Source organism: Bos taurus, chromosome 27 (genome assembly GCF_002263795.3).
Source record: "Bos taurus isolate L1 Dominette 01449 registration number 42190680 breed Hereford chromosome 27, ARS-UCD2.0, whole genome shotgun sequence".
NCBI lineage: Eukaryota > Metazoa > Chordata > Mammalia > Artiodactyla > Bovidae > Bos > Bos taurus.
The window spans coordinates 10,383,144-10,402,351 of record NC_037354.1 but is presented as its reverse complement, the minus strand read 5'-3'; the positions used below and the strand labels follow the sequence as shown (position 1 = coordinate 10,402,351).

Sequence of the window (19,208 nt, the reverse complement as noted above, 5' to 3'; positions counted from 1 at the left end):
AGTTTGCAAAGTTATTTTTTAAACATTTTTTTAGATTTGATCTTCTTCTCTTTTAGAAAATGAAAACTCCATTGATGCTTTAAAATACAATGTAAAATATTTCCTAATTTATATACCTATGTAGTGTTATATGAGTGCATAAACTGAAAATGCATTAAGCTATAACTTGTGGTTCAGTTCAGTTCAGTCGCTCAGTCGTGTCCGACTCTTTGTGACCCCATGAATCGCAGCACACCAGGCCTCCCTGTCCATCACCAACTTCCGGAGTTCACTCAGACTCACGTCCATCGAGTCAGTGATGCCATCCAGCCATCTCATCCTCTATCGTCTCCTTCTCCTCCTGCCCCCAATCCCTCCCAGAATCACAGTCTTTCCAATGAGTCAACTCTTCGCATGAGGTGGCCAAAGTACTAGAGTTTCAGCCTCAGCATCATTCCCTCCAAAGAAATCCCAGGGCTGATCTTCAGAATGGACTGGTTAGTGCACTATTATATATATACATAAAGTAAACTTCCATAGTTAAATTATTCTTGATGTCAATAAAAATTCCCATTAATAATGAATGTTTCAAGTGACAAGTGTCTATTATTTATTTAAAAGGTGCTAACTTGGTGATATCAGTGTTGCAAATCTAAAATAGTTTGTCAGGCTTGCATCATACCTGAAGGCCTCTGTTCTGTTATTTTAAAAGGGAGGTAGCTATTAATGCTACTCTTTTTTTATTCTTATTTATTTTTAGTTTTACTCTTAAAGACAACCTTAAATTATGGCATATAGTAGCAACATTCTCCATTTACAATTTAATATCAGACCTAAAATTACACAAATAATAGTTCTGATAGAGCATTTAAGCTTGCAGTAGGCATGTACGTACATGTATATATTTATGCATTTGCTGCTGTTGTTCAGTCCTTAAGTCGTGTCCAGCACTTTGCGACCCCAAGGACCGCAGCTTGCCAGGCTTCCCTGTCCTTTACTACCTCCCAGGGTTTGCTCAAACCTATCCGTTGAGTCAGTGATCCCATTCAACCCTCTCATTTTATGTTGTCCACTTCCATTTATGCATATAAAACAGCAAATTATTTGCTACTTTGACATTAGAAAAATATTATTAGGTGGACATTGGTTAAAAATGAAACAAAGTAAAACTTATTTGCCTTCACGTGGGTTGCAATGTTGCTGAAAATCTACTGACTTCATTCTGTATACATTCTTTGTCTTTGATTTTTTAGTTCCAATTTTGTTACTCCTCTTGACCTAGTTGATAAATACCTTCTTTTCACTTCAAAATAACCTATTAGCTGATAAAAAAAACTTTTCTGTATTATAGGATTAGGCAAAATTTTATGCAAGATTAACTGCACTTATTGTCATCAAGTATCACACCTGACAAGTCCCAGAGCTGGCTCTCTGAATCTAATGAGAAGAGTATTTCAGGTTTTTATTGTAATTCCATGTAGTCTATCTCTTTTTAATAATATGATAGTGTCATTGTTTTACTGTGTCTGGGTTTGTTAGGATGGAGAATTTATTTTTGAAGTTAAAAAATGTTGTAATGATAGAAATTGAAAATGTTTTTCTTCCTAAAACAAAAGTATCTAAAGGTTACTAAGATATAACTGTGTATGTGGAATCTAATGTTCTATCCCAAACAAGAGTGACCTGAAGGCACCTCTCTGCAGGAGGCATTTTTCTAGGCAGAGCCCTGGATGTCAGTGCAAATCAGGTCAAGTTCACACCACAGCAGGAATTTGCCTCAAGGGCACAAGGACATTGCAGACCAGTTCAGTGTGTATGCTTATATGTGCTGCAGTCACATATATGACCCCAAGTATGGAAGGGGAAAATGTTTCTTCTTCCACACCTCTGTAGGTTTATGAGTCAGCTGGGTTCTGGTGGCAATGATGAAAAAACTTTCAGAGTAAATATAAATATTTTTTAAAATATTTTATTGGGCTAATTATATATAAATAATATCCTGACATACTCATTATAGCAGTCGAATTCTATACATACTGTTCTCTGTCATTTTTTTTAACAACATTGCAAATACTCATATGTCATAAATACATATCCGTTCAGTTATAGAAACTGTAGTTTTTGGCTTTTCTATGTTTGTAGAGGGAGAGGTTATTATAGGAGGATAGGTCAAGGGAGAAATGAGAATAAACCAAACAAAAAATTCTCCTATGCGATATCTGTTGGGTCTTTCGAGCCTTAGCACAAGGGTACAAATGTGCTTAGTGCAAGTAGATAAGTCAAAGCATTCTTATTAATTTTCCGTGGCTGCTGTACCGTATAACATGGCAGCTCAGCATAACACAGTGTCATCGTCTTACATTTAGAGAGGTCGGCAATGCAAAATGGGTATTCCTGGGCCCAAATCAACACGCCAGCAGGACTGCATTTCCTATGGAGGCTCTACAGAAGCATCTATTTCTTTGCCTTTTCCAGATTCTAGAGGCTACCCTCTTTCCTTGCCTCATATCTCCTTTCTATCTTCAAAGGGAGCAATGGCCAGTCTTTCTCATAGCACAGTACTCTGAAGCTAACTCTTCCTTCTCCCTCTTCCACATATAAAGGGACCTTCTGATTACATTGGGTCTGCTCAGATGATGCAGAGTAAATTCTGTTTCTAATTCATTATTGGCAAATTTATTCCATCTGCAAATTTAATTCCCACTTGCCACATAAAATAGCATATTTATAAATTGCTGGGATTAAGAAATTAATATCTTTCAGGGGCCCTTATTCTGTTCTACATATTGCATCATTATGGGAAAATTAGTGGCCTCTAATGGATGTGAAACCATATGTGGACCATAAAAAAGGCTGAGCATGGAAGACTTGAGCTTTCAATCTGTGGTGTTGGAGAAGACTCGAAAGTCTCTTGGACAGCAAGATCAGACCAGTCAATCCTTAGGGAAATTAACCCTGAATATATATATATTGGAAGGACTGATGCTGAAGCTGAAGCTGAAGCTCCATTACTTTGGCCACCTGACTCAAAGTGCTGAAGCATTGGAAAAGACCTTGATGCTGGGAAAAATTGAGGGCCAGAGGAGAAGGGGATGACAGAGGATGTGTTGGTTCGATGGTATCACTGACTCAATGGACGTGAACTTGAGCAAACTCAGGGAGATAGTGATGGATGGAGAAGTCTGGCATGCTGCAATTCATGGGGTCTCAAAGAGTGGGACGCGACTTAGTGACTGAACAAGAAGAAGTGCCCTCTACATATAGTCCTATCTACATATTAATTTATGTGGTACCCATTTTAAATGTATATGGTCAAGGTTGTGGCTTAGATTTAGTCAGGCTATGTGTGGATACATGTTTTATCTTCTTATCCTCCAGAACCAAAAGAAATCTCTTTGTGCTTTGGGAAAACAAACCTCCTGTAAGTAAACACTGAAAATTCGTTAACAGACAACAAATGCTTGGGAGACTCTTGAATATTCTAGTTACATTTTTTTAAATTTACTTTTTTTAATTGAAGGATAATTGCTTTACAGAATTTTGTTGGTTTCTGCCAAACATCAACGTGAATCAGCCACAGGTATATGAGAAACCATCAGGAATTTCACATCAAAGGGCTTGGATGTTAATCCCTTTTGTCAATCATGTTTCATCACACATTCCCATTGAAATCACTATTATTAAATGTCATTCTGATCATGCCATGTCTCATCTTAGTGTTTACCCTAGAATTTGCATAGATATACCACTTTCAAGCTTTCTGCTGCACTACAAAATTCCAGTCTATTGTACTATCTGTATTTCTTGAACATGTCATGTTTTTTGAAGTTTTCTTTGATTTTGCATTTTTTTTTTTGGCCTCTTTCAGATCTTACTGTTTTCCTACAAACCACATTGGTGGTGCTTAATAAAAGAATAAAATTTTGAAAAGAGCCACTTTACTCATTTATTTTTATAAAAGAAGAAGCCAACTCTTTATGATTTTATAAGTGTATTTAAATACATTTTAAGAATAAGTACAGACATGAGAATGTGAGCATCTTGGATAATATTGATCATTAACATAGACAGAGAGCAAACCTTTGAAAAAAAGATAACTCAAATGTGCCCGATACATGCTTCTTCCAGAATCAATGCATTTTCACTAGATCTTTACATTTATAGATTATTTTTACATTGACAGGTATTACATTTTTACATTTACATTTTACAGTTACATTTACAGGTATTTCATACTAAAATTCTTACTAAAGCTTATAGACCTCTGAAAAATATTTTGAAATGAAAACTCTTCTTGGTTATATTTCCCCTCCTTATCCTGTAATGGCTATGGTCAATCAGCACTCTGAGAGAGCATTGTTCAGATTGCTACTTAACTGAGAGCACCAGAATATGATTACAGAAATTATCCCTGACATAATTTCTATTAGTCTTTTTTCTGAACAAAGTCTTTAGATTTAGAACTTTTATAATGATTCGAGGTATTTGCCTCAAATCGCACTTAAAAATTGTCACATCAGACCATTTGGAGGTCTTTTTATATATACAGCCTCTTCTAACTTATGCTTTAAGTTTGACTTTTTTATAAACAACAGAAGAACTTAACAGTTTACTTTTTTTTTGCCATAATAGTAATAAAAACTTAAGAAAAAAAAAAAGCAACTGAAAAACAAACTCACCCAAACTTTGGTTGAAGTCATTATGTGCTCTGAATCATTACTGAGCCCCAGTGGGATGGTGAAGGAGTCACAATTTGTTTATTGGGTTAAATGTTTGATTTCATTCCAATATATTTAATATCAACACTAGTGGTATTAATGTCAATTTTGGAGCTTAGTGACTTAATTCTTATGTTTCTTATGAAGGGATCTCCTATGAATTGAATATTTGGGACACAATTTTTGACTGATTAACAGGATGTTGAGGCATGATTAGTGATGCATGCCTTCTCTAGAGATTTTCTCTGAGTCACAGCTCTTTTGGCTAGTTGTGTTTGATTTCCTGCCCAAAGCTGGGTTGTGGAATTAGCATTTTGGAAACAAACTTTCTTTCTCAGATAGGGTACTAACAAAATTGCTGGATGTGAAGTAACCTCATTGATGTCTGTCCACACTATGCATTCTATGGAGATTTTTTATTTCCTTCCTTTGGCCCTGTGTGACAGTTGAAGTTACAGAGAAATGCACACTCACGATCACCATGTAAAAAGGAATTTCTGCCCAGAAGCTGTTAAGAATCTGTTTTTCAATTTATATTTGTCATCATGACAATTATAGTGTAAACCGTTTCTTTTCTGGACTGTAGGACTCAAGGGCTAGATATGTCAGAAATCAATATGTAACAGTTATTGTCATCAATAATCCCCATGGAGAAACACCTTTAAGACCCACACTGGTTTGGCTCCTTCTTTGCCACAGGGTCCCCCGTGTGCCTGTAAATTTTCCTTCTAGGATGTTATTATTGCTTTGTTTTCCTCACAGTATTACTCACAAATCATTCTTCTTCTAACCTGAAGCTATTCTCCTCTATACAATTTACATCAGAAGAGTGGTTTTTATAATCATTTTTAGAACAATTTGTGTTATTAATTTCATTATGAGACATGAAGATACTCAATTAACAACCAACTCTTGATTAGTATCTTTTAAAGCAAATGTGAAAAATATTTCAAAATTTCATTTATTGTGTATGACAAAGCCAGTGAGTATTTGGCACTAATTTTCACAAGGTATAGATAGGTTCAAACATCCAAAAACTTATTTGATCTTTTTCCTTTATTTGAAAGTTAAAATAAGACTATATTTTGAAAAGCTGAAATGATTGTGTGCTAATTTGAACATGCAGGTTTTACAAGTAATGACTTGTAAATTCCCTTTTTGATATCCTCTGAGAGTTGACTTCCATTATATGTACCTTGTACTTTCTCCAGGCCTGGAAAAAAGTGTAGAATTGATTTTTCACAAAGTGATATCTCTTCCTTCCCTGTGTTTGGAGACCCTTGTCATCTCTCAGACAGTCCCTCTGAAACAAACTTGCGTCCTCCCCCAGCCAGCTCCAGCTGGTTCACCTTTATAGGCTGTGGGACTAGAACAGGAGGTAGAATGTGTGACTGCTTTTTCACTGGGTTTACAGTATGTTATTTATTTATTTACTTTTGGCTGTGCTTGATCTTCGTTACCCAATGGGCTTTTCTCTAGTTGCAGAGAGTAGGGGCTACTCTCTAGTTGCAGGGCGTGGGCTGCTCACTGTGGTGGCTACTCTTTTGCAGAGCACAGGCTCCAGGGCGCCCAGGCTTCAGGAGTTGTGGCGCTTGGCCTCAGTAATGGCAGTTCCCATCCTTTAGAGCGCAGGCTCAGGGATTGTGGCGCAGGAGCTCAGTTTCTCCGCAGCACGTGTGATCTTCCTGGATCAGGAATCGAACCTATATCTCCTGCATTGGCAGGCAGATTCTTTACCACTGAGCCACCAGGGAAACCCTAAAATATATTCTTAATACTTAGATATAAGCTTCCCGGTGGCTTGATGGCAAAGAATCTGCCTACAATGCAATAGACCCAATTTTGATCCCTGGATTAGTAAGATCCCCTGGAGAAGGAAATGGTAACCCACTCCAGTATTCTTGTCTGGAGAATCCCATGGACAGAGGAACCTGGAGGGCTATAGTCCATGGGATCTCAAAGAGTTGGAGGTGATTAACACTTAAAATGTAAGGTAGTCTTTATTACTATTCACAAGGGTATATATGTATATGCACATTGATGTCATTCTAAGAAAGAGTTAATATTCAGTAAAAAATAATTTAATTGAATTGCTACCATAATTTACATTTGTCACTGATGGAACCCACATGGCTTTTTCATTAACAATCTGAAACAGCACAGTATAATATCTGATGATAGCTACAGGGATTTCAATCATAAGCCTTGGAAGAAACTAATTCCATTCCAATACAGTTTATGTCAACTCCGGCAAATATAACAGAAGCCTATAGTAATCACAACTGATTTGCTAAATTGCAAAAATAAAATCTCTACAAATATAATGTGTACAGAACATGATTTCACATCTTTATCTTCACATTAAATGTACCTAGGAAACCTTGAAGCATGTTGAGCTATATTTGAGTTGAGTATTTACTGTTGTTTTTCTCTTGATAAATAATGCATATTTTAATTAATGCCTCTCAATATTCTTCATTTTCAAGAACCTAAACACTTTTACAACTCTTTCTCAGCTTTCCCCAACTCAACAGACTAGACGTGTTTCTCACCTACATAATTATAACAACATACACAACCTCACACACACATACACACTCATGATTCAAAATATTGAAGTGTGAAGTATGATATATATTTATATTTTCTGGATTCCCCATATTTATTTCCTCCTGTTAATTCAGTATTAAAGCTTAATCATAATTTCATTTTAAATACTTGTTTATGAGTCAGTGCTCATCTAAGATTGTTAAAAGTACGTTTATTTACTCCCTACTTTAAGGAAAAAGCTAAAGTCATTTACTCAAATAAATTATAGCATGCCAAATGCATGCCTCCTAACTTCTCTCTTAAAACAGTGAACCACTAAATGTGTATATCGTGTTCTTCAAATGTTCCATTAAAATCTATATAAAAATGTACAAGATTGCATAAAGAGTGTCAGCTAATAATAGCTAAGATTAATTCATTGTTAAGTACTCTGCTAATTACTTACATGATTTTCTAGTATAGAACTTCACAGTTCAATGACAACAATGAATAAATTGAAGATCAACAAGGCTAGATATTGACCCAAATTCATATGGCAAGTATATTCAGAATCAAGTCAAATCTCTAAGACTCCAGAATCAAATCAAAGGCTTCTTGATTCTAAATTTTGTGTTGTTTACTGCACCCTGGTGCCTTTCTGAAGATGTAAGCAAAGCCTATAGATTATTTTTTAGAAAACTTATTTTCTAGAAACTTATTTTTTTAGAGAAACTCACTTTATTGACAAAAAAAAAATTGCTACTGTGATCCCTATATGATTCTGTGTGAATAAAGTCTTGATTGTAGGTTAAAAAAATAAATCAATAAATAAAAAGAAATATTGTTACTTTATTTACAATGCCTAACATTCAAGCAGGGGAACAGTATAGAAGAAACATAGTTGAAAAATGAGTATTTGTGCTATATGTGCAGTTTTTAACATTAATGTATAATATATTGAAAGAAAAATTCTAATTCCCTAGTTAAATAAGACAACCTGATGGAGCAGGAAAATATAGAAATTCCACCAGAGCACTTGTGTTATATAGAAATCTGTTAAGTGTCAGATTTAAAATAAGGTGTGTTGTTTAGTTGCTAAGTTGTGTCTGACTCTTTTTGCAACCCCATGGACCTTAGCCTCTAGGCTTCTCTGCCCATGGAATTCTCCAGGCAAGAATACTGGAGTGGGTTGCCATTTCCTTTTCGAGGAGATCTTCCATACCCAGGAATTGAACCCATATCTCCTGCGTTGGTAGGCAGATTCTTTAGTACTAAGTCATCTGGAAAGCCCCACATAAGGTGTAGTCCCATCCGAATGATATTGAGATTTTGTTCTAAGGAGGAAGTAGCTGGCTTTGCAATTTTAAAGGCTATCAGCCACTTTATATATGTGCCAAATGCTGGTAATGTATAGAGTCAAAAGAACACAGACTTTGCAATGCCCTTATAAAAGAAACTAGAAAAGCATAATAATATTGGCCTGGTTTCTTAAGAAAAATATGCAAATAGAAGCAGTTTCTATTAAATAATAGTAGAGAGCCAAAAGAAAAGGGTGATCAGATCAGATCAGATCAGTCGCTCAGTCGTGTCCGACTCTTTGCGACCCCATGAATCGCAGCACGCCAGGTCTCCCTGTCCATCAAAAACTCCCGGAGTTCACTCAGACTCACATCCATCGAGTCAGTGATGCCATCCAGCCATCTCATCCTCTGTCGTCCCCTTCTCCTCCTGCCCCCTATCCCTCCCAGCATCAGAGTCTTTTCCAATGAGTCAACTCTTCGCATGAGGTGGCCAAAGTACTGGAGTTTCAGCTTTAGCATCATTCCTTCCAAAGAAATCCCAGGGCTGATCTTCTTTAGAATGGACTGGTTGGATCTCCTTGCAGTCCAAGGGACTCTCAAGAGTCTTCTCCAACACCACAGTTCAAAAGCATCAATTCTTCGGTGCTCAGCCTTCTTCACAGTCCAACTCTCACATCCATACATGACCACAGGAAAAACCATAGCCTTGACTAGACGAACCTTTGTTGGCAAAGTAATGTCTCTGATTTGAATATGCTATCTAGGTTGGTCATAGCTTTCCTTCCAAGGAGTAAGTGTCTTTTAATTTCATGGCTGCAGTCACCATCTGCAGTGATTTTGGAGCCCAGAAAAATAAAGTCTGACACTGTTTCCACTGTTTCCCCATCTATTTCCCATGAAGTGATGGGACAGATGCCATGATCTTCGTTTTCTGAATGTTGAGCTTTAAGCCAACTTTTTCACCCTCTGCTTTCACTTTCATCAAGAGGCTTTTTAGTTCCTCTTCACTTTCTGCCATAAGGGTGGTGTTATCTGCATGTCTGAGGTTATTGATATTTCTCCTGGCAATATTGATTCCAGCTTGTGTTTCTTCCAGTCCAGCAATTCTCATGATGTACTCTGCATAGAAGTTAAATAAACAGGGTGACATATACAGCCTTGACGTACTCCTTTTCCTATTTGGAACCAGTCTGTTGTTCCATGTCCAGTTCTAACTGTTGCTTCCTGACCTGTATACAGATTTCTCAAGAGGCAGATCAGGTGGTCTGGTATTCCCATCTCTTTCAGAATTTTCTACAGTTTATTGTATTCCACACAGTCAAAGACTTTGGCATAGTCAATAAAGCAGAAATAGATGTTTTTCTGGAACTCTCTTGCTTTTTCCATCATCCAGTGAATGTTGGCAATTTGATCTCTGGTTCCTCTGCCTTTTCTTTTTTTTTTTTTTAATTTTATTTTATTTTTAAACTTTACATAATTGTATTAGTTTTGCCAAATATCAAAATGAGTCCACCACAGGTATACATGTGTTCCCCATCCTGAACCCTCCTCCCTCCTCCCTCCCCATACCCTCCCTCTGGGTCGTTCCAGTGCACTAGTCCCAAGCATCCAGTATCGTGCATCGAACCTGGACTGGCATCTCGTTTCATACATGATATTTTACATGTTTCAATGCCATTCTCCCAAATCTTCCCACCCTCTCCCTCTCCCATAGAGTCCATAAGACTGTTCTATACATCAGTGTCTCTTTTTCTGTCTCGTACACAGGGTTATTGTTACCATCTTTCTAAATTCCATGTATATGGGTTAGTATACTGTATTGGTGTTTTTCTTTCTGGCTTACTTCACTCTGTATAATAGGTTCCAGTTTCATCCACCTCATTAGAACTGATTCAAATGTATTCTTTTTAATGGCTGAGTAATACTCCATTGTGTATATGCACCACAGCTTTCTTATCCATTCATCTGCTGATGGACATCTAGGTTGCTTCCATGTCCTGGCTATTATAAACAGTGCTGTGATGAACGTTGGGGTACATGTGTCTCTTTCCCTTCTGGTTTCCTCAGTGTGTATGCCCAGCAGTGGGATTGCTGGATCATAAGGCAGTTCTATTTCCAGTTTTTTAAGGAATGTCCAAACTGTTCTCCATAGTGGCTGTACTAGTTTGCATTCCCACCAACAGTGTAAGAGGGTTCCCTTTTCTCCACACCCTCTCCAGCATTTATTATTTGTAGACTTTTGGATTGCAGACATTCTGACTGGTGTGAAATTGTACCTCATAGTGGTTTTGATTTGCATTTCTCTGATAATGAGTGATGTTGAGCATCTTTTCATGTGTTTGTTAGCCATCTGTATGTCTTCTTTGGAGAAATGTCTGTTTAGTTCTTTGGCCCATTTTTTGATTGGGTCATTTATTTTTCTGGAGTTGAGCTGTAGGAGTTGCTTGTATATTTTTGAGATTAGTTGTTTGTCAGTTGCTTCATTTGCTATTATTTTCTCCCATTCTGAAGGCTGTCTTTTCACCTTGCTAATAGTTTCCTTTGATGTGCAGAAGCTTTTAAGGTTAATTAGGTCCCATTTTTTTATTTTTGCTTTTATTTCCAATATTCTGGAAGGTGGGTCATAGAGGATCCTGCTGTGATGTATGTCAGGGAGTGTTTTGCCTATGTTCTCCTCTAGGACTTTTATAGTTTCTGGTCTCACGTTGAGATCTTTAATCCATTTTGAGTTTATTTTTGTGTATGGTGTTAGAAAGTGTTCTAGTTTCATTCTTTTACAAGTGGTTGACCAGATTTCCCAGCACTACTTGTTAAAAAGATGGTCTTTAATCCATTGTATATTCTTGCCTCCTTTGTCAAAGATAAGGTGTCCATATGTGCGTGGATTTATCTCTGGGCTTTCTATTTTGTTCCATTGATCTATATTTCTGTCTTTGTGCCAGTACCATACTGTCTTGATAACTGTGGCTTTGTAGTAGAGCCTGAAGTCAGGTAGGTTGATTCCTCCAGTTCCATTCTTCTTTCTCAAGATAGCTTTGGCTATTCGAGGTTTTTTGTATTTCCATACAAATTGTGAAATTATTTGTTCTAGCTCTGTGAAGAATACTGTTGGTAGCTTGATAGGGATTGCATTGAATCTATAAATTGCTTTGGGTATTATACTCATTTTCACTATATTGATTCTTCCAATCCATGAACATGGTATATTTCTCCATCTATTCGTGTCCTCTTTGATTTCTTTCACCAGTGTTTTATAGTTTTCTATATATAGGTCTTTAGTTTCTTTAGGTAGATATATTCCTAAGTATTTTATTCTTTCCGTTGCAATGGTGAATGGAATTGTTTCCTTAATTTCTCTTTCTGTTTTCTCATTATTAGTGTATAGGAATGCAAGGGATTTCTGTGTGTTGATTTTATATCCTGCAACTTTACTATAGTCATTGATTATTTCTAGTAATTTTCTGGTGGAGTCTTTAGGGTTTTCTATGTAGAGGATCATGCCATCTGCAAATAGTGAGAGTTTTACTTCTTCTTTTCCAATTTGGATTCCTTTTATTTCTTTTTCTGCTCTGATTGCTGTGGCCAAAACTTCCAAAACTATGTTGAATAGTAATGGTGAAAGTGGGCACCCTTGTCTTGTTCCTGACTTTAGAGGAAATGCTTTCAGTTTTTCAGCATTGAGGATAATGTTAGCTGTGGGTTTGTCATATATAGCTTTTATTATGTTGAGGTATGTTCCTTCTATTCCTGCTTTCTGGAGAGTTTTTATCATAAATGGGTGTTGAATTTTGTCAAAGGCTTTCTCTGCATCTATTGAGATAATCATATGGTTTTTAGTTTTCAATTTGTTAATGTGGTGTATTACATTGATTGATTTGCAGATGTTGAAGAATCCTTGCATCCCTGGGATAAAGTCCACTTGGTCATGGTGTATGATCTTTTTAATGTGTTGTTGGATTCTGATTGCTAGAATTTTGTTAAGGATTTTTGCATCTATGTTCATCAGTGATATTGGCCTGTAGTTTTCTTTTTTTGTGGGATCTTTGTCAGGTTTTGGTATTAGGGTGATGGTGGCCTCATAGAATGAGTTTGGAAGTTTACCTTCCTCTGCAATTTTCTGGAAGAGTTTGAGCAGGATAGGTGTTAGCTCTTCTCTAAATTTTTGGTAGAATTCAGCTGTGAAGCCGTCTGGACTGGGGCTTTTGTTTGCTGGAAGATTTTTGATTACAGTTTCAATTTCCGTGCTTGTGATAGGTCTGTTAAGATTTTCTATTTCTTCCTGGTCGAGTTTTGGAAAGTTGTACTTTTCTAAGAATTTGTCCATTTCTTCCACGTTGTCCATTTTATTGGCATATAATTGTTGATAGTAGTCTCTTATGATCCTTTGTATTTCTGTGTTGTCTTTTGTGATCTCTCCATTTTCATTTCTAATTTTATTGATTTGATTTTTCTCCCTTTGTTTCTTGATGAGTCTGGCTAATGGTTTGTCAATTTTATTTATCCTTTCAAAGAACCAGCTTTTGGTTTTGTTGATTTTTGCTATGGTCTCTTTTGTTTCTTTTGCATTTATTTCTGCTCTAATTTTTAGGATTTCTTTCCTTCTACTAACCCTGGGGTTCTTAATTTCTTCCTTTTCTAGTTGCTTTAGGTGTAGAGTTAGGTTATTTATTTTATTTTTTTCTTGTTTCTTGAGGTGTGCCTGTATTGCTATGTACTTTCCCCTTAGGACTGCTTTTACCATGTCCCACAGGTTTTGGGTTGTTGTGTTTTCATTTTCATTCATTTCTATGCAAATTTTGATTTCTTTCTTGATTTCTTCTGTGATTTGTTGGTTATTCAGCAGTGTGTTGTTCAGCCTCCATATGTTGGAATTTTTAATAGTTTTTCTCCTGTAGTTGAGATCTAATCTTACTGCATTGTGGTCAGAAAAGATGCTTGGAATGATTTCTATTTTTTTGAATTTACCAAGGCTAGCTTTATGGCCCAGGATGTGATCTATCCTGGAGAAGGTTCCATGTGCGCTTGAGAAAAAGGTGAAATTCATTGTTTTGGGATGAAATGTCCTATAGATATCAATTAGGTCTAACTGGTCTATTGTATCATTTAAAGTTTGTGTTTCCTTGTTAATTTTCTGTTTAGTTGATCTATCCATAGGTGTGAGTGGGGTATTAAAGTCTCCCACTATTATTGTGTTATTGTTAATATCTCCTTTCATACTTGTTAGCATTTGTCTTACATACTGCGGTGCTCCTGTGTTGGATGAATATATATTTATAATTGTTATATCTTCTTCTTGGGTTGATCCTTTGATCATTATGTACTGACCATCTTTGTCTCTTTTCACAGCCTTTGTTTTAAAGTCTATTTTATCTGATATGAGTATTGCTACTCCTGCTTTCTTTTGGTCCCTATTTGCATGGAAAATCTTTTTCCAGCCCTTCACTTTCAGTCTGTATGTGTCCCCTGTTTTGAGGTGGGTCTCTTGTAGACAACATATGTAGGGGTCTTGTTTTTGTATCCATTCAGCCAGTCTTTGTCTTTTGGTTGGGGCATTCAACCCATTTACGTTTAAGGTAATTACTGATAAGTATGATCCCGTTGCCATTTACTTTATTGTTTGGGGTTCAAATTTATACACCGTTTTTGTGTTTCCTGTCTAGAGAATATCCTTTAGTATTTGTTGGAGAGCTGGTTCGGTGGTACAGAATTCTCTCAGCTTTTGCTTGTCTGAAAAGCTTTTGATTTCTCCTTCATACTTGAATGAGATCCTTGCTGGGTACAATAATCTGGGCTGTAGGTTATTTTCTTTCATCATTTTAAGTATGTCTTGCCATTCCCTCCTGGCTTGAAGAGTTTCTATTGAAAGATCAGCTGTTATCCTTATGGGAATTCCCTTGTGTGTTATTTGTTGTTTTTCCCTTGCTGCTTTTAATATTTGTTCTTTGTGTTTGATCTTTGTTAATTTGATTAATATGTGTCTTGGGGTGTTTCACCTTGGGTTTATCCTGGTTGGGACTCTCTGGGTTTCTTGGACTTGGGTGATTATTTCCTTCCCCATTTTAGGGAAGTTTTCAACTATTATCTCCTCAAGTATTTTCTCATGGTCTTTTTTTTTGTCTTCTTCTTCTGGAACCCCTATGATTCGAATGTTGTAGCGTTTAATATTGTCCAGGAGGTCTCTGAGATTGTCCTCATTTCTTTTAATTCGTTTTTCTTTTATCCTCTCTGATTCATTTATTTCTACCATTCTATCGTCTAATTCACTAATCCTATCTTCTGCCTCTGCTATTCTACTATTTGTTGCCTCTAGAGTGTTTTTAATTTCATTTATTGCATTATTCATTATATATTGACTCTTTTTTATTTCTTCTAGGTCCTTGTTAAACCTTTCTTGCATCTTCTCAATCCTTGTCTCCAGGCTATTTATCTGTGATTCCATTTTAATTTCAAGATTTTGGATCAGTTTCACTATCATTATTCGGAATTCTTTATCAGGTAGATTCCCTATCTCTTCCTCTTTTGTTTGGTTTGTTGGGCATTTATCCTGTTCCTTTATCTGCTGAGTATTCCTCTGTCTCTTCATCTTGTTTAAATTGCTGAGTTTGGGGTGTCCTTTCTGTATTCTGGCAGTTTGTGGAGTTCTCTTTATTGTGGCGTTTCCTCACTGTGTGTGGGTTTGTACAGGTGGCTTGTCAAGGTTTCCTGGTTAGGGAAGCTTGTGTCGGTGTTCTGGTGGGTGGAGCTGGATTTCTTCTCTCTGGAGTGCAATGAAATGTCCAGTAATGGGTTATGAGATGTCTATGGTTTTGGGGTGACTTTGGGCAGCCTGTATCTTGAAGCTCAGGGCTGTGTTCCTTTGTTGCTGGAGAATTTGCTTGGTATGTCTTGCCCTGTAACTTGTTGGCCCTTGTGTGGTGCTTGGTTTCAGTGTCAGTATGGACGCGTTTGATGAGCTCCTGTCAATTAATGTTCCTTGGAGTCAGGAGTTCCCTGGAGTCAGGGTTTGGACTTAAGCCTCCTGCTTCCAGTTATCGGTCTTATTTTTACAGTAGTTTCAAAACTTCTCCTTCTATAACAGCACCATTGATAAAACATCTACGTTAAAGATGAAAAATTTCTCTACTGTGAGTGTCATTCAGAGAGGTTCACAGGGTTACATGGAGAAGAGAAGAGGGAGGAGGGAGTTAGAGGTGACCCAAATGAGATGAGGTGGAATCAATAGTGGAGAGAGTGGGCTAGCCAGTAGTCACTTCCTTATGTGCACTCCACAACTGGACCACTCAGAGATGTTCACGGAGTTATACCGAGAAGAGAAGAAGGAGGAAAGTGACAAAAGCGGGGAATGAAAAGGAGGGAGACAGATCCAGCCAACAATCAGTTCCCTAAGTGTTCTCCACCGTCTGGAACACACAGAAATTCACAGAATTGGGTAGAGTAGAGAGGGGTTAGGGAGGAGACACAGGCGACCTGGTGGAGAAAAAGGAGAGTCCAAAGGGAGAGAGAGCAGTCAAGCCAGTAATCTCGCTCCCTAGTGAAAAATGGGTCCTGAAGATTGGGTTCTTAAAGGTACAAAATTGGTAACAAATACATAGAAGCAAAAATTAAAAATCTAGAGTAGAGTTTGGAATTTCAAATTTACGATGTTAAAGAAAAGAAGAAGGAAAAGAAAGAGAAAAAATGAACAAAGAAAAACAAACAAGGTCGTGAAAATTATAAAGAATATACAGGTACAAAATTGATAACTAATGCCAAAAAGCAAAAATTAAAAATCTAGAGTAGAGTTTGGAATTTCAAAAATACAATGTTAAAAAAAAGGAAGAAGAAAAATAAAGAGAGAATACAAACAAACAAACAAAAACAATGTCGCAAAAATTATAAAGAAAATACAGGTACAAACTTGATATCAAATACCAAAAAGCATAAATTAAAAATCTAGAGTACAGTTTGGAATTTCAGATATACAATATTATATAAAAGAAGAAGAGAAAGAAACAGAGAAAAAAAAGAAAAAAAAAGTCACAGAAATTATAAAAAAAACTATAGGTACAAAATTGATAACATATACCAAAAAGCTAAAATTAAAAATCTAGAGTAGAGTTTGGAATTTCAAAAATACAATGTTAAAGAAAATTAAAAAAAAGAAAAACGTCAAAAAATTATAAAATATATATATATGAAGTTTGCTGAAGAAGAAAAAAATAGGGTCTTTTTTTTTTTGCAAAGTAATAGGTTATAAAAGTGAAAATTAAAGGAACAATAGAGGACTTAAAAATTTTTTTTTAATTAAAAAAAAAAAGAAAGAATGATCGTAAAAATAGTAAAAATATATCTAGGACTTTCTCTGGTTTTGTTGTGAATATTGTGAGTTCAGTTCATTTTTGGCTAGTTCCTTGGTCTGACTTATATTCTCAAGATCTATAGGCCCCTTCCTATGTAGTCCGTAGTAACCACAGGGTTTTAATCTCCAAGGCGTTTTCCTCTGTTATAACTTCTTCTGTTTGCTGGTCTCTTCAGTGTCTGGTTTCTGCCCTGACACAAAGGGGATGGTGGAGGACACTTTTTTTTTTTTTTTAGGCTCTCTTGTTCAGTCGTGCTTTGGGGAGGGAGGAGGGAGGGAGGGATGCTGCAAACAAATAACACTGGCATGCGCTGGCAGTGCCTCAGCCACACTGGGTCTGCCCCCGCTCACGGTGCGTGTAGTCTCCCTGCCCACACTGCTCGGGCTCTAGGTTGTTCCGCCGGGAACAATCCGAGGCCGGCCCTGGGCTGCATGTACCTCCCAGGTCCAAGCCGCTCAGGTTCAGGCACTCGGGTAGTCCTCAGAGGCGCAGACTCAGTTGGGCCTGCGTTTTGTGCTCTTCCCAGGTCCGAGCAGCTCAGGTGATGAGGTGTTTGGCGAGTGCCAATGCTGCGACTTATCGCCTCCCCGCCACTCGGTTATCTGGGTGTAAAACCGGCGCACCTTCTCAGGCAGATGTTGACCGTCCAGACCCCCAAGAAGTTTTAGTTAGCAAAGAAGCCTGCTTACAGTTTTGTAGATAATGTCTCTCTGGGGCTGCAATTGCCCCCTTCCGGTTCTGGCTGCCTGTCACCGGAGGGGAAAGGTCTGCAGCCGGCTATCTCTGTTCAGTCCTTTGTTCTGTGCGCGGGCCTGGCAGTGTCTTAGGTTAGGGCTGGCTTTTCGCGTGGTAGATATCCCACAGTCTGGTTTGCTAGCCCAAATTATTTAGCTCAAATAGCGCTCAGGGTATTCAGGCCAGATTCTTTTTCTAAGCGATGCAGCCCGGGCCGCGCCTCCCTGCCCAGCCCCCGCTTGCCAATGGCGTGTGCAGGCGTCTGCGCTGCTTCTCCGCTGGGGGAGTTACCGTAGGGCTTGCAATCTGCGAGTTTTAATTGTTTATTTATTTTTTCTCCCTGTTAAGTTGCCCTCTGTGCTTCCAAAGCTCGGCACAGATTCGGCAGTGAGAAGGTTTCCTGATGTTTGGAAACTTCTCTCTTTTTAAGACTCCCTTCCCTGGATGGAACTCCGTCCCTCCCTCTTTTGTCTCTTTTTTTTGTCTTTTATATTTTTTCCTACCTCCTTTCGAAGAGTTGGGTTGCTCTTCTGGGTGCCTGATGTCCTCTGTCGGCATTCAGAAGTTGTTTTGTGGAATTTACTCGACGTTTAAATGCTCTTTTGATGAATTTGTGGGGGAGAAAGTGTTCTCCCCATCCTACTCCTCCACCATCTTCCCTCTGCCTTTTCTAAAACCAGCTTGAACATCAGGAAATTCACGGTTCACAAAGTGCTGAAGCCTGGCTTGTAGAATTTTAAGCATTACTTTAGTAGGGTGTGAGATGAGTGCAATTGTGTGGTAGTTTGAGCATTCTTTGGCATTGCCTTTCTTTGGGATTGGAATGAAAACTGACCTTTTCCAGTCCTGTGGCCACTGCTGAGTTTTCCAAATTTGCTCGCATATTGAGTGCAGCACTTTCACAGCATCATCTTTCAGGATAGCTCAACTGGAATTCCATCACCTCCACTAGCTTTGTTCGTAGTGATGCTTTCTAAGGCCCACTTGACTTCACATTCCAGGATGTCCGGCTCTAGGTCAGTGATCACACCATCGTGATTATCTTGGTCGTGAAGATCTTTTTTGTACAGTTCTTCTGTGTATTCATGCCATCTCTTCTTAATATCTTCTGCTTCTGTTAGATCCATACCATTTCTGTCCTTTATCGAGCCCATCTTTGCATTAAATATTCCTTTGGTATCTCTGATTTTCTTGAAGAGATCTCTAGCCTTTCCCATTCTGTTGTTTTCCTCTATTTCTTTGCATTGATCGCTGAAGAAGGCTTTCTTATCTCTTCTTGCTATTCTTTGGGACTCTGCATTCAGATGTTTATATCTTTCCTTTTCTCCTTTGCTTTTCACTTCTCTTCTTTTCACAGCTATTTGTAAGGCCTCCCCAGACAGCCATTTTGCTTTTTTGCATTTCTTTTCCTTGGGGATGGTCTTGATCCCTGTCTCCTGTACAATGTTACAAACCTCATTCCATAGCTCATCAGGCACTCTATCTATCAGATCTAGGCCCTTAAATCTATTTCTCACTTCCACTGTTTAATCATAAGGGATTTGATTTAGGTCATACCTGAATGGTCTAGTGGTTTTCCCTACTTTCTTCAATTTAAGTCTGAATTT

The 19,208-nt window shown here is 37.7% G+C and overlaps 1 non-coding gene across 1 annotated transcript; it reads right to left on the bottom strand.

The window, feature by feature from the left end:
• Positions 1-5,982: 5,982 nt before the first annotated feature.
• Positions 5,983-6,105, bottom strand: LOC112444670 (small nucleolar RNA SNORD22). The gene has a single exon (XR_003033037.1). It is a non-coding gene; the product is annotated as a small nucleolar RNA SNORD22 (small nucleolar RNA).
• Positions 6,106-19,208: the final 13,103 nt, after the last annotated feature.